Genomic DNA, 21,170 nt, shown 5'->3' on the forward strand with positions numbered 1-21,170 from the left:
GACCAGGCACCTGTTTCTCCCCTGCCCTGCAGCCTGGGCCTCAGCGTAATCCTATTGAGCATGATTTTTATGTCATCATCTCTCTTCGTGACATAGGTTTGTCATCATAGACCCAGGTCTCCGGAGAGCACAGCTACACATGCGTTCAGGACACAAACAAGATTGCTTACCAGGGCTGCCAGTGCTGATGAGGGCCTTGGCTGTGAGAAGGTTAGGCCCAAAGTTCAGCTCGGCCTGGTGAACTCTGCTTCAAGGGATGCAGCAGAATGAGTTCTCTTCTTCCTAAGGGCACCTTTTTGGGAGGAAGAAAGGGGAGGATGTCAGGGCACTCTTGAGATGGGCCACTGATGACACTGCACGGTCTGAGGGATCATGGGACCATGGTCTGAACGCATGACCAGGTTTAGTAAATCTCTGGCCCTTGGAACATCAAAGAGTGACTCCTGCCACACAGGAAGGGATAGGTGTCTTTCTGGCCCGCCCAAATTTTAACTTGAGTTTTTCAGTAAGGGCACCTTTCCCCTCGTGCTCTGACTTAGAGACTTAGACTGATGACAATTGTCCAGGCACTATACAGGGCTAATGAAATCTTTTTTCCCAGTGATTCCTGCCTTGGCCCCACCAAGTAAGAGACCTGTCATCAGTTCTCTGTGGTAGAGCACCATATATATGTATATATAATGGCTGATACCCACAGACAAATCAATTCATAAAACAATCAATTCTACCCGGGGCGTCATTTGCTGGTCTCCAGCCTGTGTCACATGCCTGGTCTACACCCCTGGGGAAAATCCACATCACAGTCCTCACAGAGGTGTGTTTTCAGAGCTTTGTGGGATATGCATGGAGCTGAAATTCGTTGGGAACGCCTACGGTTGGGAGGCTCTGAAAACAATCAGGGCTCTTGGCCTGGTGGCCGGGAAGAGATTGCATTCCCTGAAACACACTCTCGCCTTGGCAGCTGGAGACTGATGCGTGGGAGGTCAATCAAGTTGCCTCTCTAAGTCACATGGGGAGGGAATGCCTTGTGCGTCCAGTCCAGCAGTAGAATGTTCCGGATGTCCCTAAGTCCTATATGCCCAAGATATAGGCGGGGTTCATCGGGTGCTCTAGGGTGTGCCAGATGGCCCTTCCTGAAAGCCCCTTCGTGAAGGACGTGGGTCTCATGCCTTGTGTCACAATGTGACCTTGAAGGTTTTTCTCTGCCCACCCCAAACTCTTTGGGAGGTCCAAAGAAAAAACTAGGCCGGGGGTGGGGTTCAAGTGAAGGTTAACTTGCACTATCCCCGTGCCTTGACCCAGAGACGCCCTGGTCCTCCTGACTCCACCTATGGGTGTTGCACTGAAGTCCCTGATCAGTGGCTCCTGTCCAATTCCCTTGGAATTGTCCAGGACAGTGTATACATTTGGAATTGCCATTTGGCACCCACAGGTTGGAGGGCTAGAAGTTTGCCGCCATCAGGCCAGAGCCTGGAGGCCTTGCTTCCAAGGTGGAAAGGTTCTTGGTGTTTCAGAGGCCTCAGAAGGCGAGGGCACACGATGTTTAGAGATCCCAGCCCTTGGTTTGATATTTCCAGTTACCTGAAATGTGCCAGGATGCTGCGGGCTCTGAAACGGCATCCCGGGTCACTGAAAGACAGCAGAAGAGACAGGGACATGAGCAGCGTGTTGGCCAATAAAGCCTTGAGCGAGGCTAGACAGTCACACCAGGTGCTTTGGAATGGAGCCCTGAGGGCTCTCCTAGGTATGTGCACCTGGATAGCTTGGATTCCCCAGGAGGGGAAACAGGGCTTCGGGAAGCAGGGCCTGCGAATTGGGCCACAAGGAAGCCACAAGGCGACCAGGCACCTGTTTCTCCCCTGCCCTGCAGCCTGGGCCTCAGCGTAATCCTATTGAGCATGATTTTTATGTCATCATCTCTCTTCGTGACATAGGTTTGTCGTCATAAACCCAGGTCTCCGGAGAGCACAGCTACACATGCGTTTAGGACACAAACAAGATTGCTTACCAGGGCTGCCAGTGCTGATGAGGGCCTTGGCTGTGAGAAGGTTAGGCCCAAAGGTCAGCTCGGCCTGGTGAACTCTGCTTCAAGGGATGCATCAGAATGAATTCTCTTCTTCCTAAGGGCATCTTTTTGGGAGGAAGAAAGGGGAGGATGTCAGGGCACTCTTGAGATGGGCCACTGATGACACTGCACGGTCTGAGGGATCATGGGACCATGGTCTGAACGCATGACCAGGTTTAGTAAATCTCTGGCCCTTGGAACATCAAAGAGTGACTCCTGCCACACAGGAAGGGATAGGTGTCTTTCTGGCCCGCCCAAATTTTAACTTGAGTTTTTCAGTAAGGGCACCTTTCCCCTCGTGCTCTGACTTAGAGACTTAGACTGATGACAATTGTCCAGGCACTATACAGGGCTAATGAAATCTTTTTTCCTAGTGATTCCTGCCTTGGCCCCACCAAGTCAGAGACCTGTCATCAGTTCTCTGTGCTAGAGCACCATATATATGTATATATAATGGCGATACCCACAGACAAATCAATTCATAAAACAATCAATTCTACCCGGGGCGTCATTTGCTGGTCTCCAGCCTGTGTCACATGCCTGGTCTACACCCCTGGGGAAAATCCACATCACAGTGCTCACAGAAGTGTGTTTTCAGAGCTTTGTGGGATATGCATGGAGCTGAAATTCGTTGGGAACACCTACGGTTGGGAAGCTCTGAAAACAATCAGGGCTCTTGGCCTCGTGGCCAGGAAGAGATTGCATTCCCTGAAACACACTCTCGCCTTGGCAGCTGGAGACTGATGCGTGGGAGGTCAATCAAGTTGCCTCTCTAAGTCACATGGGGAGGGAACGCTTTGTGGGTCCAGTCCAGCAGTAGAATGTTCCGGATGTCCCTAAGTCCCATATGCCCAAGATGTAGGCGGGGTTCAGCGGGTGCTCTAGGGTGTGCCAGATGGCCCTTCCTGAAAGCCCCTTCGTGAAGGACGTGGGTCTCATGCCTTGTGTCACAATGTGACCTTGAAGGTCTTTCTCTGCCCACCCCAAACTGTTTGGGAGGTCCAAAGAAAAAACTAGGCCGGGGGTGGGGTTCAAGTGAAGGTTAACTTGCACTATCCCCGTGCCTTGACCCAGAGACGCCCTGGTCCTCCTGACTCCACCTATGGGTGTTGCACTGAAGTCCCTGATCAGTGGCTCCTGTCCAATTCCCTTGGAATTGTCCAGGACAGCTTATACATTTGGAATTGCCATTCGGCACCCACAGGTTGGAGGGCTAGAAGTTTGCCGCCATCAGGCCAGAGCCTGGAGGCCTTGCTTCCAAGGTGGAAAGGTTCTTGGTGTTTCAGAGGCCTCAGAAGGCGAGGGCACACGATGTTTAGAGATCCCAGCCCTTGGTTTGATATTTCCAGTTACCTGAAATGTGCCAGGATGCTGCGGGCTCTGAAACGGCATCCCGGGTCACTGAAAGACAGCAGAAGAGACAGGGACATGAGCAGCGTGTTGGCCAATAAAGCCTTGCCCGAGGCTAGACAGTCACACCAGGTGCTTTGGAATGGAGCCCTGAGGGCTCTCCTAGGTATGTGCACCTGGATAGCTTGGATTCCCCAGGAGGGGAAACAGGGCTTCGGGAAGCAGGGCCTGAGAATTGGGCCTCAAGGAAGCCACAAGGCGACCAGGCACCTGTTTCTCCCCTGCCCTGCAGCCTGGGCCTCAGCGTAATCCTATTGAGCATGATTTTTATGTCATCATCTCTCTTCGTGACATAGGTTTGTCATCATAGACCCAGGTCTCCGGAGAGCACAGCTACACATGCGTTTAGTCCACAAACAAGATTGCTTACCAGGGCTGCCAGTGCTGATGAGGGCCTTGGCTGTGAGAAGGTTAGGCCCAAAGTTCAGCTCGGCCTGGTGAACTCTGCTTCAAGGGATGCAGCAGAATGAGTTCTCTTCTTCCTAAGGGCACCTTTTTGGGAGGAAGAAAGGGGAGGATGTCAGGGCACTCTTGAGATGGGCCACTGATGACACTGCACGGTCTGAGGGATCATGGGACCATGGTCTGAACGCATGACCAGGTTTAGTAAATCTCTGGCCCTTGGAACATCAAAGAGTGACTCCTGCCACACAGGAAGGGATAGGTGTCTTTCTGGCCCGCCCAAATTTTAACTAGAGTTTTTCAGTAAGGGCACCTTTCCCCTCGTGCTCTGACTTAGAGACTTAGACTGATGACAATTGTCCAGGCACTATACAGGGCTAATGAAATCTTTTTTCCCAGTGATTCCTGCTTGGCCCCACCAAGTCAGAGACCTGTCATCAGTTCTCTGTGCTAGAGCATCATATATATGTATATATAATGGCTGATACCCACAGACAAATCAATTCATAAAACAATCAATTCTACCCGGGGCGTCATTTGCTGGTCTCCAGCCTGTGTCACATGCCTGGTCTACACCCCTGGGGAAAATCCACATCACAGTGCTCACAGAAGTGTGTTTTCAGAGCTTTGTGGGATATGCATGGAGCTGAAATTCGTTGGGAACGCCTACGGTTGGGAGGCTCTGAAAACAATCAGGGCTCTTGGCCTGGTGGCCGGGAAGAGATTGCATTCCCTGAAACACAATCTCGCCTTGGCAGCTGGAGACTGATGCGTGGGAAGTCAATCAAGTTGCCTCTCTAAGTCACATGGGGAGGGAACGCCTTGTGGGTCCAGTCCAGCAGTAGAATGTTCCGGATGTCCCTAAGTCCCATATGCCCAAGATGTAGGCGGGGTTCAGCAGGTGCTCTAGGGTGTGCCAGATGGCCCTTCCTGAAAGCCCCTTCGTGAAGGACGTGGGTCTCATGCCTTGTGTCACAATGTGACCTTGAAGGTCTTTCTCTGCCCACCCCAAACTGTTTGGGAGGTCCAAAGAAAAAACTAAGCCGGGGGTGGGGTTCAAGTGAAGGTTAACTTGCACTATCCCCGTGCCTTGACCCAGAGACGCCCTGGTCCTCCTGACTCCAACTATGGGTGTTGCACTGAAGTCCCTGATCAGTGCCTCCTGTCCAATTCCCTTGGAATTGTCCAGGACAGGGTATACATTTGGAATTGCCATTCGGCACCCACAGGTTGGAGGGCTAGAAGTTTGCCGCCATCAGGCCAAAGCCTGGAGGCCTTGCTTCCAAGGTGGAAAGGTTCTTGGTGTTTCAGAGGCCTCAGAAGGCGAGGGCACACGATGTTTAGAGATCCCAGCCCTTGGTTTGATATTTCCAGTTACCTGAAATGTGCCAGGATGCTGCGGGCTCTGAAACGGCATCCCGGGTCACTGAAAGACAGCAGAAGAGACAGGGACATGAGCAGCGTGTTGGCCAATAAAGCCTTGCCCGAGGCTAGACAGTCACACCAGGTGCTTTCGAATGGAGCCCTGAGGGCTCTCCTAGGTATGTGCACCTGGATAGCTTGGATTCCCCAGGAGGGGAAACAGGGCTTCCCGGAAGCAGGGCCTGCGAATTGGGCCTCAAGGAAGCCACAAGGCGACCAGGCACCTGTTTCTCCCCTGCCCTGCAGCCTGGGCGTCAGCGTAATCCTATTGAGCATGATTTTTATGTCATCATCTCTCTTCGTGACATAGGTTTGTCATCATAGACCCAGGTCTCCGGAGAGCACAGCTACACATGCGTTTAGGACACAAACAAGATTGCTTACCAGGGCTGCCAGTGCTGATGAGGGCCTTGGCTGTGAGAAGGTTAGGCCCAAAGGTCAGCTCGGCCTGGTGAACTCTGCTTCAAGGGATGCAGCAGAATGAGTTCTCTTCTTCCTAAGGGCACCTTTTTGGGAGGAAGAAAGCGGAGGATGTCAGGGCACTCTTGAGATGGGCCACTGATGACACTGCACGGTCTGAGGGATCATGGGACCATGGTCTGAACGCATGACCAGGTTTAGTAAATCTCTGGCCCTTGGAACATCAAAGAGTGACTCCTGCCACACAGGAAGGGATAGGTGTCTTTCTGGCCCGCCCAAATTTTAACTTGAGTTTTTCAGTAAGGGCACCTTTCCCCTCGTGCTCTGACTTAGAGACTTAGACTGATGACAATTGTCCAGGCACTATACAGGGCTAATGAAATCTTTTTTCCCAGTGATTCCTGCCTTGGCCCCACCAAGTCAGAGACCTGTCATCAGTTCTCTGTGCTAGAGCACCATATATATGTATATATAATGGCTGATACCCACAGACAAATCAATTCATAAAACAATCAATTCTACCCGGGGCGTCATTTGCTGGTCTCCAGCCTGTGTCACATGCCTGGTCTACACCCCTGGGGAAAATCCACATCACAGTGCTCACAGAAGTGTGTTTTCAGAGCTTTGTGGGATATGCATGGAGCTGAAATTCGTTGGGAACGCCTACGGTTGGGAGGCTCTGAAAACAATCAGGGCTCTTGGCCTGGTGGCCGGGAAGAGATTGCATTCCCTGAAACACAATCTCGCCTTGGCAGCTGGAGACTGATGCGTGGGAGGTCAATCAAGTTGCCTCTCTAAGTCACATGGGGAGGGAACGCCTTGTGGGTCCAGTCCAGCAGTAGAATGTTCCGGATGTCCCTAAGTCCCATATGCCCAAGATGTAGGCGGGGTTCAGCAGGTGCTCTAGGGTGTGCCAGATGGCCCTTCCTGAAAGCCCCTTCGTGAAGGACGTGGGTCTCATGCCTTGTGTCACAATGTGACCTTGAAGGTCTTTCTCTGCCCACCCCAAACTGTTTGGGAGGTCCAAAGAAAAAACTAAGCCGGGGGTGGGGTTCAAGTGAAGGTTAACTTGCACTATCCCCGTGCCTTGACCCAGAGACGCCCTGGTCCTCCTGACTCCAACTATGGGTGTTGCACTGAAGTCCCTGATCAGTGCCTCCTGTCCAATTCCCTTGGAATTGTCCAGGACAGGGTATACATTTGGAATTGCCATTCGGCACCCACAGGTTGGAGGGCTAGAAGTTTGCCGCCATCAGGCCAAAGCCTGGAGGCCTTGCTTCCAAGGTGGAAAGGTTCTTGGTGTTTCAGAGGCCTCAGAAGGCGAGGGCACACGATGTTTAGAGATCCCAGCCCTTGGTTTGATATTTCCAGTTACCTGAAATGTGCCAGGATGCTGCGGGCTCTGAAACGGCATCCCGGGTCACTGAAAGACAGCAGAAGAGACAGGGACATGAGCAGCGTGTTGGCCAATAAAGCCTTGCCCGAGGCTAGACAGTCACACCAGGTGCTTTCGAATGGAGCCCTGAGGGCTCTCCTAGGTATGTGCACCTGGATAGCTTGGATTCCCCAGGAGGGGAAACAGGGCTTCCCGGAAGCAGGGCCTGCGAATTGGGCCTCAAGGAAGCCACAAGGCGACCAGGCACCTGTTTCTCCCCTGCCCTGCAGCCTGGGCGTCAGCGTAATCCTATTGAGCATGATTTTTATGTCATCATCTCTCTTCGTGACATAGGTTTGTCATCATAGACCCAGGTCTCCGGAGAGCACAGCTACACATGCGTTTAGGACACAAACAAGATTGCTTACCAGGGCTGCCAGTGCTGATGAGGGCCTTGGCTGTGAGAAGGTTAGGCCCAAAGGTCAGCTCGGCCTGGTGAACTCTGCTTCAAGGGATGCAGCAGAATGAGTTCTCTTCTTCCTAAGGGCACCTTTTTGGGAGGAAGAAAGCGGAGGATGTCAGGGCACTCTTGAGATGGGCCACTGATGACACTGCACGGTCTGAGGGATCATGGGACCATGGTCTGAACGCATGACCAGGTTTAGTAAATCTCTGGCCCTTGGAACATCAAAGAGTGACTCCTGCCACACAGGAAGGGATAGGTGTCTTTCTGGCCCGCCCAAATTTTAACTTGAGTTTTTCAGTAAGGGCACCTTTCCCCTCGTGCTCTGACTTAGAGACTTAGACTGATGACAATTGTCCAGGCACTATACAGGGCTAATGAAATCTTTTTTCCCAGTGATTCCTGCCTTGGCCCCACCAAGTCAGAGACCTGTCATCAGTTCTCTGTGCTAGAGCACCATATATATGTATATATAATGGCTGATACCCACAGACAAATCAATTCATAAAACAATCAATTCTACCCGGGGCGTCATTTGCTGGTCTCCAGCCTGTGTCACATGCCTGGTCTACACCCCTGGGGAAAATCCACATCACAGTGCTCACAGAAGTGTGTTTTCAGAGCTTTGTGGGATATGCATGGAGCTGAAATTCGTTGGGAACGCCTACGGTTGGGAGGCTCTGAAAACAATCAGGGCTCTTGGCCTGGTGGCCGGGAAGAGATTGCATTCCCTGAAACACAATCTCGCCTTGGCAGCTGGAGACTGATGCGTGGGAGGTCAATCAAGTTGCCTCTCTAAGTCACATGGGGAGGGAACGCCTTGTGGGTCCAGTCCAGCAGTAGAATGTTCCGGATGTCCCTAAGTCCCATATGCCCAAGATGTAGGCGGGGTTCAGCAAGTGCTCTAGGGTGTGCCAGATGGCCCTTCCTGAAAGCCCCTTCGTGAAGGACGTGGGTCTCCTGCCTTGTGTCACAATGTGACCTTGAAGGTCTTTCTCTGCCCACCCCAAACTGTTTGGGAGGTCCAAAGAAAAAACTAGGCCGGGGGTGTGGTTCAAGTGAAGGTTAACTTGCACTATCCCCGTGCCTTGACCCAGAGACGCCCTGGTCCTCCTGACTCCACCTATGGGTGTTGCACTGAAGTCCCTGATCAGTGGCTCCTGTCCAATTCCCTTGGAATTGTCCAGGACAGTGTATACATTTGGAATTGCCATTCGGCACCCACAGGTTGGAGGGCTAGAAGTTTGCCGCCATCAGGCCAAAGCCTGGAGGCCTTGCTTCCAAGGTGGAAAGGTTCTTGGTGTTTCAGAGGCCTCAGAAGGCGAGGGCACACGATGTTTAGAGATCCCAGCCCTTGGTTTGATATTTCCAGTTACCTGAAATGTGCCAGGATGCTGCGGGCTCTGAAACGGCATCCCGGGTCACTGAAAGACAGCAGAAGAGACAGGGACATGAGCAGCATGTTGGCCAATAAAGCCTTGCCCGAGGCTAGACAGTCACACCAGGTGCTTTGGAATGGAGCCCTGAGGGCTCTCCTAGGTATGTGCACCTGGATAGCTTGGATTCCCCAGGAGGGGAAACAGGGCTTCGGGAAGCAGGGCCTGCGAATTGGGCCTCAAGGAAGCCACAAGGCGACCAGGCACCTGTTTCTCCCCTGCCCTGCAGCCTGGGCCTCAGCGTAATCCTATTGAGCATGATTTTTATGTCATCATCTCTCTTCGTGACATAGGTTTGTCATCATAGACCCAGGTCTCCGGAGAGCACAGCTACACATGCGTTTAGGACACAAACAAGATTGCTTACCAGGGCTGCCAGTGCTGATGAGGGCCTTGGCTGTGAGAAGGTTAGGCCCAAAGGTCAGCTCGGCCTGGTGAACTCTGCTTCAAGGGATGCAGCAGAATGATTTCTCTTCTTCCTAAGGGCACCATTTTGGGAGGAAGAAAGGGGAGGAAGTCACGGCACTCTTGAGATGGGCCACTGATGACACTGCACGGTCTGAGGGATCATGGGACCATGGTCTGAATGCATGACCAGGTTTAGTAAATCTCTGGCCCTTGGAACATCAAAGAGTGACTCCTGCCACACAGGAAGGGATAGGTGTCTTTCTGGCCCGCCCAAATTTTAACTTGAGTTTTTCAGTAAGGGCACCTTTCCCCTCGTGCTCTGACTTAGAGACTTAGACTGATGACAATTGTCCAGGCACTATACAGGGCTAATGAAATCTTTTTTCCCAGTGATTCCTGCCTTGGCCCCACCAAGTCAGAGACCTGTCATCAGTTCTCTGTGCTAGAGCATCATATATATGTATATATAATGGCTGATACCCACAGACAAATCAATTCATAAAACAATCAATTCTACCCGGGGCGTCATTTGCTGGTCTCCAGCCTGTGTCACATGCCTGGTCTACACCCCTGGGGAAAATCCACATCACAGTGCTCACAGAAGTGTGTTTTCAGAGCTTTGTGGGATATGCATGGAGCTGAAATTCGTTGGGAACGCCTACGGTTGGGAGGCTCTGAAAACAATCAGGGCTCTTGGCCTGGTGGCCGGGAAGAGATTGCATTCCCTGAAACACACTCTCGCCTTTGCAGCTGGAGACTGATGCGTGGGAGGTCAATCAAGTTGCCTCTCTAAGTCACATGGGGAGGGAACGCCTTGTGGGTCCAGTCCAGCAGTAGAATGTTCCGGATGTCCCTAAGTCCCATATGCCCCAGATGTAGGCGGGGTTCAGCGGTTGCTCTAGGGTGTGCCAGATGGCCCTTCCTGAAAGCCCCTTCGTGAAGGACGTGGGTCTCATGCCTTGTGTCACAATGTGACCTTGAAGGTCTTTCTCTGCCCACCCCAAACTGTTTGGGAGGTCCAAAGAAAAAACTAGGCCGGTGGTGGGGTTCAAGTGAAGGTTAACTTGCACTATCCCCGTGCCTTGACCCAGAGACGCCCTGGTCCTCCTGACTCCACCTATGGGTGTTGCACTGAAGTCCCTGATCAGTGCCTCCTGTCCAATTCCCTTGGAATTGTCCAGGACAGTGTATACATTTGGAATTGCCATTCGTCACCCACAGGTTGGAGGGCTAGAAGTTTGCCGCCATCAGGCCAAAGCCTGGAGGCCTTGCTTCCAAGGTGGAAAGGTTCTTGGTGTTTCAGAGGCCTCAGAAGGCGAGGGCACACGATGTTTAGAGATCCCAGCCCTTGGTTTGATATTTCCAGTTACCTGAAATGTGCCAGGATGCTGCGGGCTCTGAAACGGCATCCCGGGTCACTGAAAGACAGCAGAAGAGACAGGGACATGAGCAGCGTGTTGGCCAATAAAGCCTTGCCCGAGGCTAGACAGTCACACCAGGTGCTTTGGAATGGAGCCCTGAGGGCTCTCCTAGGTATGTGCACCTGGATAGCTTGGATTCCCCAGGAGGGGAAACAGGGCTTCCCGGAAGCAGGGCCTGCGAATTGGGCCTCAAGGAAGCCACAAGGCGACCAGGCACCTGTTTCTCCCCTGCCCTGCAGCCTGGGCCTCAGCGTAATCCTATTGAGCATGATTTTTATGTCATCATCTCTCTTCGTGACATAGGTTTGTCATCATAGACCCAGGTCTCCGGAGAGCACAGCTACACATGCGTTTAGGACACAAACAAGATTGCTTACCAGGGCTGCCAGTGCTGATGAGGGCCTTGGCTGTGAGAAGGTTAGGCCCAAAGTTCAGCTCGGCCTGGTGAACTCTGCTTCAAGGGATGCAGCAGAATGAGTTCTCTTCTTCCTCAGGGCACCTTTTTGGGAGGAAGAAAGGGGAGGATGTCAGGGCACTCTTGAGATGGGCCACTGATGACACTGCACGGTCTGAGGGATCATGGGACCATGGTCTGAACGCATGACCAGGTTTAGTAAATCTCTGGCCCTTGGAACATCAAAGAGTGACTCCTGCCACACAGGAAGGGATAGGTGTCTTTCTGGCCCGCCCAAATTTTAACTTGAGTTTTTCAGTAAGGGCACCTTTCCCCTCGTGCTCTGACTTAGAGACTTAGACTGATGACAATTGTCCAGGCACTATACAGGGCTAATGAAATCTTTTTTCCCAGTGATTCCTGCCTTGGCCCCACCAAGTAAGAGACCTGTCATCAGTTCTCTGTGGTAGAGCACCATATATATGTATATATAATGGCTGATACCCACAGACAAATCAATTCATAAAACAATCAATTCTACCCGGGGCGTCATTTGCTGGTCTCCAGCCTGTGTCAAATGCCTGGTCTACACCCCTGGGGAAAATCCACATCACAGTCCTCACAGAGGTGTGTTTTCAGAGCTTTGTGGGATATGCATGGAGCTGAAATTCGTTGGGAACGCCTACGGTTGGGAGGCTCTGAAAACAATCAGGGCTCTTGGCCTGGTGGCCGGGAAGAGATTGCATTCCCTGAAACACACTCTCGCCTTGGCAGCTGGAGACTGATGCGTGGGAGGTCAATCAAGTTGCCTCTCTAAGTCACATGGGGAGGGAATGCCTTGTGCGTCCAGTCCAGCAGTAGAATGTTCCGGATGTCCCTAAGTCCCATATGCCCAAGATATAGGCGGGGTTCATCGGGTGCTCTAGGGTATGCCAGATGGCCCTTCCTGAAAGCCCCTTCGTGAAGGACGTGGGTCTCATGCCTTGTGTCACAATGTGACCTTGAAGGTTTTTCTCTGCCCACCCCAAACTGTTTGGGAGGTCCAAAGAAAAATCTAGGCCGGGGGTGGGGTTCAAGTGAAGGTTAACTTGCACTATCCCCGTGCCTTGACCCAGAGACGCCCTGGTCCTCCTGACTCCACCTATGGGTGTTGCACTGAAGTCCCTGATCAGTGGCTCCTGTCCAATTCCCTTGGAATTGTCCAGGACAGTGTATACATTTGGAATTGCCATTTGGCACCCACAGGTTGGAGGGCTAGAAGTTTGCCGCCATCAGGCCAGAGCCTGGAGGCCTTGCTTCCAAGGTGGAAAGGTTCTTGGTGTTTCAGAGGCCTCAGAAGGCGAGGGCACACGATGTTTAGAGATCCCAGCCCTTGGTTTGATATTTCCAGTTACCTGAAATGTGCCAGGATGCTGCGGGCTCTGAAACGGCATCCCGGGTCACTGAAAGACAGCAGAAGAGACAGGGACATGAGCAGCGTGTTGGCCAATAAAGCCTTGCGCGAGGCTAGACAGTCACACCAGGTGCTTTGGAATGGAGCCCTGAGGGCTCTCCTAGGTATGTGCACCTGGATAGCTTGGATTCCCCAGGAGGGGAAACAGGGCTTCGGGAAGCAGGGCCTGCGAATTGGGCCTCAAGGAAGCCACAAGGCGACCAGGCACCTGTTTCTCCCCTGCCCTGCAGCCTGGGCCTCAGCGTAATCCTATTGAGCATGATTTTTATGTCATCATCTCTCTTCGTGACATAGGTTTGTCGTCATAAACCCAGGTCTCCGGAGAGCACAGCTACACATGCGTTTAGGACACAAACAAGATTGCTTACCAGGGCTGCCAGTGCTGATGAGGGCCTTGGCTGTGAGAAGGTTAGGCCCAAAGGTCAGCTCGGCCTGGTGAACTCTGCTTCAAGGGATGCATCAGAATGAATTCTCTTCTTCCTAAGGGCATCTTTTTGGGAGGAAGAAAGGGGAGGATGTCAGGGCACTCTTGAGATGGGCCACTGATGACACTGCACGGTCTGAGGGATCATGGGACCATGGTCTGAACGCATGACCAGGTTTAGTAAATCTCTGGCCCTTGGAACATCAAAGAGTGACTCCTGCCACACAGGAAGGGATAGGTGTCTTTCTGGCCCGCCCAAATTTTAACTTGAGTTTTTCAGTAAGGGCACCTTTCCCCTCGTGCTCTGACTTAGAGACTTAGACTGATGACAATTGTCCAGGCACTATACAGGGCTAATGAAATCTTTTTTCCTAGTGATTCCTGCCTTGGCCCCACCAAGTCAGAGACCTGTCATCAGTTCTCTGTGCTAGAGCACCATATATATGTATATATAATGGCGATACCCACAGACAAATCAATTCATAAAACAATCAATTCTACCCGGGGCATCATTTGCTGGTCTCCAGCCTGTGTCACATGCCTGGTCTACACCCCTGGGGAAAATCCACATCACAGTGCTCACAGAAGTGTGTTTTCAGAGCTTTGTGGGATATGCATGGAGCTGAAATTCGTTGGGAACACCTACGGTTGGGAAGTTCTGAAAACAATCAGGGCTCTTGGCCTCGTGGCCAGGAAGAGATTGCATTCCCTGAAACACACTCTCGCCTTGGCAGCTGGAGACTGATGCGTGGGAGGTCAATCAAGTTGCCTCTCTAAGTCACATGGGGAGGGAACGCTTTGTGGGTCCAGTCCAGCAGTAGAATGTTCCGGATGTCCCTAAGTCCCATATGCCCAAGATGTAGGCGGGGTTCAGCGGGTGCTCTAGGGTGTGCCAGATGGCCCTTCCTGAAAGCCCCTTCGTGAAGGACGTGGGTCTCATGCCTTGTGTCACAATGTGACCTTGAAGGTCTTTCTCTGCCCACCCCAAACTGTTTGGGAGGTCCAAAGAAAAAACTAGGCCGGGGGTGGGGTTCAAGTGAAGGTTAACTTGCACTATCCCCGTGCCTTGACCCAGAGACGCCCTGGTCCTCCTGACTCCACCTATGGGTGTTGCACTGAAGTCCCTGATCAGTGGCTCCTGTCCAATTCCCTTGGAATTGTCCAGGACAGCTTATACATTTGGAATTGCCATTCGGCACCCACAGGTTGGAGGGCTAGAAGTTTGCCGCCATCAGGCCAGAGCCTGGAGGCCTTGCTTCCAAGGTGGAAAGGTTCTTGGTGTTTCAGAGGCCTCAGAAGGCGAGGGCACACGATGTTTAGAGATCCCAGCCCTTGGTTTGATATTTCCAGTTACCTGAAATGTGCCAGGATGCTGCGGGCTCTGAAACGGCATCCCGGGTCACTGAAAGACAGCAGAAAAGACAGGGACATTAGCAGCGTGTTGGCCGCTAAAGCCTTGCCCGAGGCTAGACAGTCACACCAGGTGCTTTGGAATGGAGCCCTGAGGGCTCTCCTAGGTATGTGCACCTGGATAGCTTGGATTCCCCAGGAGGGGAAACAGGGCTTCGGGAAGCAGGGCCTGCGAATTGGGCCTCAAGGAAGCCACAAGGCGACCAGGCACCTGTTTCTCCCCTGCCCTGCAGCCTGGGCCTCAGCGTAATCCTATTGAGCATGATTTTTATGTCATCATCTCTCTTCGTGACATAGGTTTGTCATCATAGACCCAGGTCTCCGGAGAGCACAGCTACACATGCGTTTAGGACACAAACAAGATTGCTTACCAGGGCTGGCAGTGCTGATGAGGGCCTTGGCTGTGAGAAGGTTAGGCCCAAAGGTCAGCTCGGCCTGGTGAACTCTGCTTCAAGGGATGTAGCAGAATGAGTTCTCTTCTTCCTAAGGGCACCTTTTTGGGAGGAAGAAGGGGGAGGATGTCAGGGCACTCTTGAGATGGGCCACTGATGACACTGCACGGTCTGAGGGATCATGGGACCATGGTCTGAACGCATGACCAGGTGTAGTAAATCTCTGGCCCTTGGAACATCAAAGAGTGACTCCTGCCACACAGGAAGGGATAGGTGTCTTTCTGGCCCGCCCAAATTTTAACTTGAGTTTTTCAGTAAGGGCACCTTTCCCCTCGTGCTCTGACTTAGAGACTTAGACTGATGACAATTGTCCAGGCACTATACAGGGCTAATGAAATCTTTTTTCCCAGTGATTCCTGCCTTGGCCCCACCAAGTCAGAGACCTGTCATCAGTTCTCTGTGCTAGAGCATCATATATATGTATATATAATGGCTGATACCCACAGACAAATCAATTCATAAAACAATCAATTCTACCCGGGGCGTCATTTGCTGGTCTCCAGCCTGTGTCACATGCCTGGTCTACACCCCTGGGGAAAATCCACATCACAGTGCTCACAGAAGTGTGTTTTCAGAGCTTTGTGGGATATGCATGGAGCTGAAATTCGTTGGGAACGCCTACGGTTGGGAGGCTCTGAAAACAATCAGGGCTCTTGGCCTGGTGGCCGGGAAGAGATTGCATTCCCTGAAACACACTCTCGCCTTTGCAGCTGGAGACTGATGCGTGGGAGGTCAATCAAGTTGCCTTCTAAATCACATGGGGAGGGAACGCCTTGTGGGTCCAGTCCAGCAGTAGAATGTTCCGGATGTCCCTAAGTCCCATATGCCCAAGATGTAGGCGGGGTTCAGCGGGTGCTCTAGGGTGTGCCAGATGGCCCTTCCTGAAAGCCCCTTCGTGAAGGACGTGGGTCTCATGCCTTGTGTCACAATGTGACCTTGAAGGTCTTTCTCTGCCCACCCCAAACTGTTTGGGAGGTCCAAAGAAAAAACTAGGCCGGGGGTGGTGTTCAAGTGAAGGTTAACTTGCACTATCCCCGTGCCTTGACCCAGAGACGCCCTGGTCCTCCTGACTCCAACTATGGGTGTTGCACTGAAGTCCCTGATCAGTGCCTCCTGTCCAATTCCCTTGGAATTGTCCAGGACAGTGTATACATTTGGAATTGCCATTCGGCACCCACAGGTTGGAGGGCTAGAAGTTTGCCGCCATCAGGCCAGAGCCTGGAGGCCTTGCTTCCAAGGTGGAAAGGTTCTTGGTGTTTCAGAGGCCTCAGAAGGCGAGGGCACACGATGTTTAGAGATCCCAGCCCTTGGTTTGATATTTCCAGTTACCTGAAATGTGCCAGGATGCTGCGGGCTCTGAAACGGCATCCCGGGTCACTGAAAGACAGCAGAAGAGACAGGGACATGAGCAGCGTGTTGGCCAATAAAGCCTTGCCCGAGGCTAGACAGTCACACCAGGTGCTTTGGAATGGAGCCCTGAGGGCTCTCCTAGGTATGTGCACCTGGATAGCTTGGATTCCCCAGGAGGGGAAACAGGGCTTCCCGGAAGCAGGGCCTGCGAATTGGGCCTCAAGGAAGCCACAAGGCGACCAGGCACCTGTTTCTCCCCTGCCCTGCAGCCTGGGCGTCAGCGTAATCCTATTGAGCATGATTTTTATGTCATCATCTCTCTTCGTGACATAGGTTTGTCATCATAGACCCAGGTCTCCGGAGAGCACAGCTACACATGCGTTTTGGACACAAACAAGATTGCTTACCAGGGCTGCCAGTGCTGATGAGGGCCTTGGCTGTGAGAAGGTTAGGCCCAAAGTTCAGCTCGGCCTGGTGAACTCTGCTTCAAGGGATGCAGCAGAATGAGTTCTCTTCTTCCTAAGGGCACCTTTTTGGGAGGAAGAAAGGGGAGGATGTCAGGGCACTCTTGAGATGGGCCACTGATGACACTGCACGGTCTGAGGGATCATGGGACCATGGTCTGAACGCATGACCAGGTTTAGTAAATCTCTGGCCCTTGGAACATCAAAGAGTGACTCCTGCCACACAGGAAGGGATAGGTGTCTTTCTGGCCCGCCCAAATTTTAACTTGAGTTTTTCAGTAAGGGCACCTTTCCCCTCGTGCTCTGACTTAGAGACTTAGACTGATGACAATTGTCCAGGCACTATACAGGGCTAATGAAATCTTTTTTCCCAGTGATTCCTGCCTTGGCCCCACCAAGTCAGAGACCTGTCATCAGTTCTCTGTGCTAGAGCACCATATATATGTATATATAATGGCTGATACCCACAGACAAATCAATTCATAAAACAATCAATTCTACCCGGGGCGTCATTTGCTGGTCTCCAGCCTGTGTCACATGCCTGGTCTACACCCCTGGGGAAAATCCACATCACAGTGCTCACAGAAGTGTGTTTTCAGAGCTTTGTGGGATATGCATGGAGCTGAAATTCGTTGGGAACACCTACGTTTGGGAGGCTCTGAAAACAATCAGGGCTCTTGGCCTGGTGGCCGGGAAGAGATTGCATTCCCTGAAACACACTCTCGCCTTGGCAGCTGGAGACTGATGCGTGGGAGGTCAATCAAGTTGCCTCTCTAAGTCACATGGGGAGGGAACGCCTTGTGCGTCCAGTCCAGCAGTAGAATGTTCCGGATGTCCCTAAGTCCCATATGCCCAAGATGTAGGCGGGGTTCAGCGGGTGCTCTAGGGTGTGCCAGATGGCCCTTCCTGAAAGCCCCTTCGTGAAGGACGTGGGTCTCATGCCTTGTGTCACAATGTGACCTTGAAGGTCTTTCTCTGCCCACCCCAAACTGTTTGGGATGTCCAAAGACAAAACTAGGCCGGGGGTGGGGTTCAAGTGAAGGTTAACTTGCACTATCCCCGTGCCTTGACCCAGAGACGCCCTGGTCCTCCTGACTCCACCTATGGGTGTTGCACTGAAGTCCCTGATCAGTGGCTCCTGTCCAATTCCCTTGGAATTGTCCAGGACAGTGTATACATTTGGAATTGCCATTCGGCACCCACAGGTTGGAGGGCTAGAAGTTTGCCGCCATCAGGCCAGAGCCTGGAGGCCTTGCTTCCAAGGTGGAAAGGTTCTTGGTGTTTCAGAGGCCTCAGAAGGCGAGGGCACACGATGTTTAGAGATCCCAGCCCTTGGTTTGATATTTCCAGTTACCTGAAATGTGCCAGGATGCTGCGGGCTCTGAAACGGCATCCCGGGTCACTGAAAGACAGCAGAAGAGACAGGGACATGAGCAGCGTGTTGGCCCCAAAGCATTGCCCGAGGCTAGACAGTCACACCAGGTGCTTTGGAATGGAGCCCTGAGGGCTCTCCTAGGTATGTGCACCTGGATAGCTTGGATTCCCCAGGAGGGGAAACAGGGCTTCGGGAAGCTGGGCCTGCGAATTGGGCCTCAAGGAAGCCACAAGGCGACCAGGCACCTGTTTCTCCCCTGCCCTGCAGCCTGGGCGTCAGCGTAATCCTATTGAGCATGATTTTTATGTCATCATCTCTCTTCGTGACATAGGTTTGTCATCATAGACCCAGGTCTCCGGAGAGCACAGCTACACATGCGTTTAGGACACAAACAAGATTGCTTACCAGGGCTGCCAGTGCTGATGAGGGCCTTGGCTGTGAGAAGGTTAGGCCCAAAGGTCAGCTCGGCCTGGTGAACTCTGCTTCAAGGGATGCATCAGAATGAATTCTCTTCTTCCTAAGGGCACCTTTTTGGGAGGAAGAAAGGGGAGGATGTCAGGGCACTCTTGAGATGGGCCACTGATGACACTGCACGGTCTGAGGGATCATGGGACCATGGTCTGAACGCATGACCAGGTTTAGTAAATCTCTGGCCCTGGGAACATCAAAGAGTGACTCCTGCCACACAGGAAGGGATAGGTGTCTTTCTGGCCCACCCAAATTTTAACTTGAGTTTTTCAGTAAGGGCACCTTTCCCCTCGTGCTCTGACTTAGAGACTTAGACTGATGACAATTGTCCAGGCACTATACAGGGCTAATGAAATCTTTTTTCCTAGTGATTCCTGCCTTGGCCCCACCAAGTCAGAGACCTGTCATCAGTTCTCTGTGCTAGAGCACCATATATATGTATATATAATGGCGATACCCACAGACAAATCAATTCATAAAACAATCAATTCTACCCGGGGCATCATTTGCTGGTCTCCAGCCTGTGTCACATGCCTGGTCTACACCCCTGGGGAAAATCCACATCACAGTGCTCACAGAAGTGTGTTTTCAGAGCTTTGTGGGATATGCATGGAGCTGAAATTCGTTGGGAACGCCTACGGTTGGGAGGCTCTGAAAACAATCAGGGCTCTAGGCCTCGTGGTCGGGAAGAGATTGCATTCCCTGAAACACACTCTCGCCTTGGCAGCTGGAGACTGATGCGTGGGAGGTCAATCAAGTTGCCTCTCTAAGTCACATGGGGAGGGAACGCCTTGTGGGTCCAGTCCAGCAGTAGAATGTTCCGGATGTCCCTAAGTCCCATATGCCCAAGATGTAGGCGGGGTTCAGCGGGTGCTCTAGGGTGTGCCAGATGGCCCTTCCTGAAAGCCCCTTCGTGAAGGACGTGGGTCTCATGCCTTGTGTCACAATGTGACCTTGAAGGTCTTTCTCTGCCCACCCCAAACTGTTTGGGAGGTCCAAAGAAAAAACTAGGCCGGGGGTGGGGTTCAAGTGAAGGTTAACTTGCACTATCCCCGTGCCTTGACCCTGAGACGCCCTGGTCCTCCTGACTCCACCTATGGGTGTTGCACTGAAGTCCCTGATCAGTGGCTCCTGTCCAATTCCCTTGGAATTGTCCAGGACAGTGTATACATTTAGAATTGCCATTCGGCACCCACAGGTTGGAGGGCTAGAAGTTTGCCGCCATCAGGCCAGAGCCTGGAGGCCTTGCTTCCAAGGTGGAAAGGTTCTTGGTGTTTCAGAGGCCTCAGAAGGCGAGGGCACACGATGTTTAGAGATCCCAGCCCTTGGTTTGATATTTCCAGTTACCTGAAATGTGCCAGGATGCTGCGGGCTCTGAAACGGCATCCCGGGTCACTGAAAGACAGCAGAAGAGACAGGGACATGAGCAGCGTGTTGGCCAATAAAGCCTTGCCCGAGGCTAGACAGTCACACCAGGTGCTTTGGAATGGAGCCCTGAGGGCTCTCCTAGGTATGTGCACCTGGATAGCTTGGATTCCCCAGGAGGGGAAACAGGGCTTCGGGAAGCAGGGCCTGAGAATTGGGCCTCAAGGAAGCCACAAGGCGACCAGGCACCTGTTTCTCCCCTGCCCTGCAGCCTGGGCGTCAGCGTAATCCTATTGAGCATGATTTTTATGTCATCATCTCTCTTCGTGACATAGGTTTGTCATCATAGACCCAGGTCTCCGGAGAGCACAGCTACACATGCGTTTAGGACACAAACAAGATTGCTTACCAGGGCTGCCAGTGCTGATGAGGGCCTTGGCTGTGAGAAGGTTAGGCCCAAAGTTCAGCTCGGCCTGGTGAACTCTGCTTCAAGGGATGCAGCAGAATGAGTTCTCTTCTTCCTAAGGGCACCTTTTTGGGAGGAAGAAAGGGGAGGATGTCAGGGCACTCTTGAGATGGGCCACTGATGACACTGCACGGTCTGAGGGATCATGGGACCATGGTCTGAACGCATGACCAGGTTTAGTAAATCTCTGGCCCTTGGAACATCAAAGAGTGACTCCTGCCACACAGGAAGGGATAGGTGTCTTTCTGGCCCGCCCAAATTTTAACTTGAATTTTTCAGTAAGGGCACCTTTCCCCTCGTGCTCTGACTTAGAGACTTAGACTGATGACAATTGTCCAGGCACTATACAGGGCTAATGAAATCTTTTTTCCCAGTGATTCCTGCCTTGGCCCCACCAAGTCAGAGACCTGTCATCAGTTCTCTGTGGTAGAGCACCATATATATGTATATATAATGGCTGATACCCACAGACAAATCAATTCATAAAACAATCAATTCTACCCGGGGCGTCATTTGCTGGTCTCCAGCCTGTGTCACATGCCTGGTCTACACCCCTGGGGAAAATCCACATAACAGTGCTCACAGAAGTGTGTTTTCAGAGCTTTGTGGGATATGCATGGAGCTGAAATTCGTTGGGAACGCCTACGGTTGGGAGGCTCTGAAAACAATCAGGGCTCTTGGCCTGGTGGCCGGGAAGAGATTGCATTCCCTGAAACACACTCTCGCC

General features: G+C 52.2%; 12 non-coding genes across 12 annotated transcripts; all 12 read right to left on the minus strand.

Moving 5' to 3' along the window:
* Nucleotides 1–35: 35 nt before the first annotated feature.
* On the minus strand, nt 36–114 carry LOC143271306 (small nucleolar RNA SNORD115). Its single transcript, XR_013048527.1, has one exon. It is a non-coding gene; the product is annotated as a small nucleolar RNA SNORD115 (small nucleolar RNA).
* Nucleotides 115–1,873: 1,759 nt separating this feature from the next.
* On the minus strand, nt 1,874–1,952 carry LOC143271375 (small nucleolar RNA SNORD115). Its single transcript, XR_013048596.1, has one exon. It is a non-coding gene; the product is annotated as a small nucleolar RNA SNORD115 (small nucleolar RNA).
* A 1,758-nt stretch (nt 1,953–3,710) lies between these two features.
* LOC143271307 (small nucleolar RNA SNORD115) lies at nt 3,711–3,789 on the minus strand. The gene has a single exon (XR_013048528.1). It is a non-coding gene; the product is annotated as a small nucleolar RNA SNORD115 (small nucleolar RNA).
* Nucleotides 3,790–5,548: 1,759 nt separating this feature from the next.
* Nucleotides 5,549–5,627, minus strand: LOC143271357 (small nucleolar RNA SNORD115). The gene has a single exon (XR_013048578.1). It is a non-coding gene; the product is annotated as a small nucleolar RNA SNORD115 (small nucleolar RNA).
* Nucleotides 5,628–7,387: 1,760 nt separating this feature from the next.
* LOC143271359 (small nucleolar RNA SNORD115) lies at nt 7,388–7,466 on the minus strand. The gene has a single exon (XR_013048580.1). It is a non-coding gene; the product is annotated as a small nucleolar RNA SNORD115 (small nucleolar RNA).
* A 1,759-nt stretch (nt 7,467–9,225) lies between these two features.
* On the minus strand, nt 9,226–9,304 carry LOC143271308 (small nucleolar RNA SNORD115). The gene has a single exon (XR_013048529.1). It is a non-coding gene; the product is annotated as a small nucleolar RNA SNORD115 (small nucleolar RNA).
* A 1,760-nt stretch (nt 9,305–11,064) lies between these two features.
* LOC143271309 (small nucleolar RNA SNORD115) lies at nt 11,065–11,143 on the minus strand. The gene has a single exon (XR_013048530.1). It is a non-coding gene; the product is annotated as a small nucleolar RNA SNORD115 (small nucleolar RNA).
* Nucleotides 11,144–12,902: 1,759 nt separating this feature from the next.
* On the minus strand, nt 12,903–12,981 carry LOC143271376 (small nucleolar RNA SNORD115). The gene has a single exon (XR_013048597.1). It is a non-coding gene; the product is annotated as a small nucleolar RNA SNORD115 (small nucleolar RNA).
* Nucleotides 12,982–14,739: 1,758 nt separating this feature from the next.
* On the minus strand, nt 14,740–14,818 carry LOC143271310 (small nucleolar RNA SNORD115). The gene has a single exon (XR_013048531.1). It is a non-coding gene; the product is annotated as a small nucleolar RNA SNORD115 (small nucleolar RNA).
* A 1,759-nt stretch (nt 14,819–16,577) lies between these two features.
* Nucleotides 16,578–16,656, minus strand: LOC143271360 (small nucleolar RNA SNORD115). Its single transcript, XR_013048581.1, has one exon. It is a non-coding gene; the product is annotated as a small nucleolar RNA SNORD115 (small nucleolar RNA).
* A 1,758-nt stretch (nt 16,657–18,414) lies between these two features.
* Nucleotides 18,415–18,493, minus strand: LOC143271361 (small nucleolar RNA SNORD115). The gene has a single exon (XR_013048582.1). It is a non-coding gene; the product is annotated as a small nucleolar RNA SNORD115 (small nucleolar RNA).
* A 1,758-nt stretch (nt 18,494–20,251) lies between these two features.
* Nucleotides 20,252–20,330, minus strand: LOC143271362 (small nucleolar RNA SNORD115). The gene has a single exon (XR_013048583.1). It is a non-coding gene; the product is annotated as a small nucleolar RNA SNORD115 (small nucleolar RNA).
* Nucleotides 20,331–21,170: the final 840 nt, after the last annotated feature.

This window comes from Peromyscus maniculatus, chromosome 1 (assembly GCF_049852395.1).
Source record: "Peromyscus maniculatus bairdii isolate BWxNUB_F1_BW_parent chromosome 1, HU_Pman_BW_mat_3.1, whole genome shotgun sequence".
In the NCBI taxonomy this organism is placed as follows: Eukaryota; Metazoa; Chordata; class Mammalia; order Rodentia; family Cricetidae; genus Peromyscus; species Peromyscus maniculatus.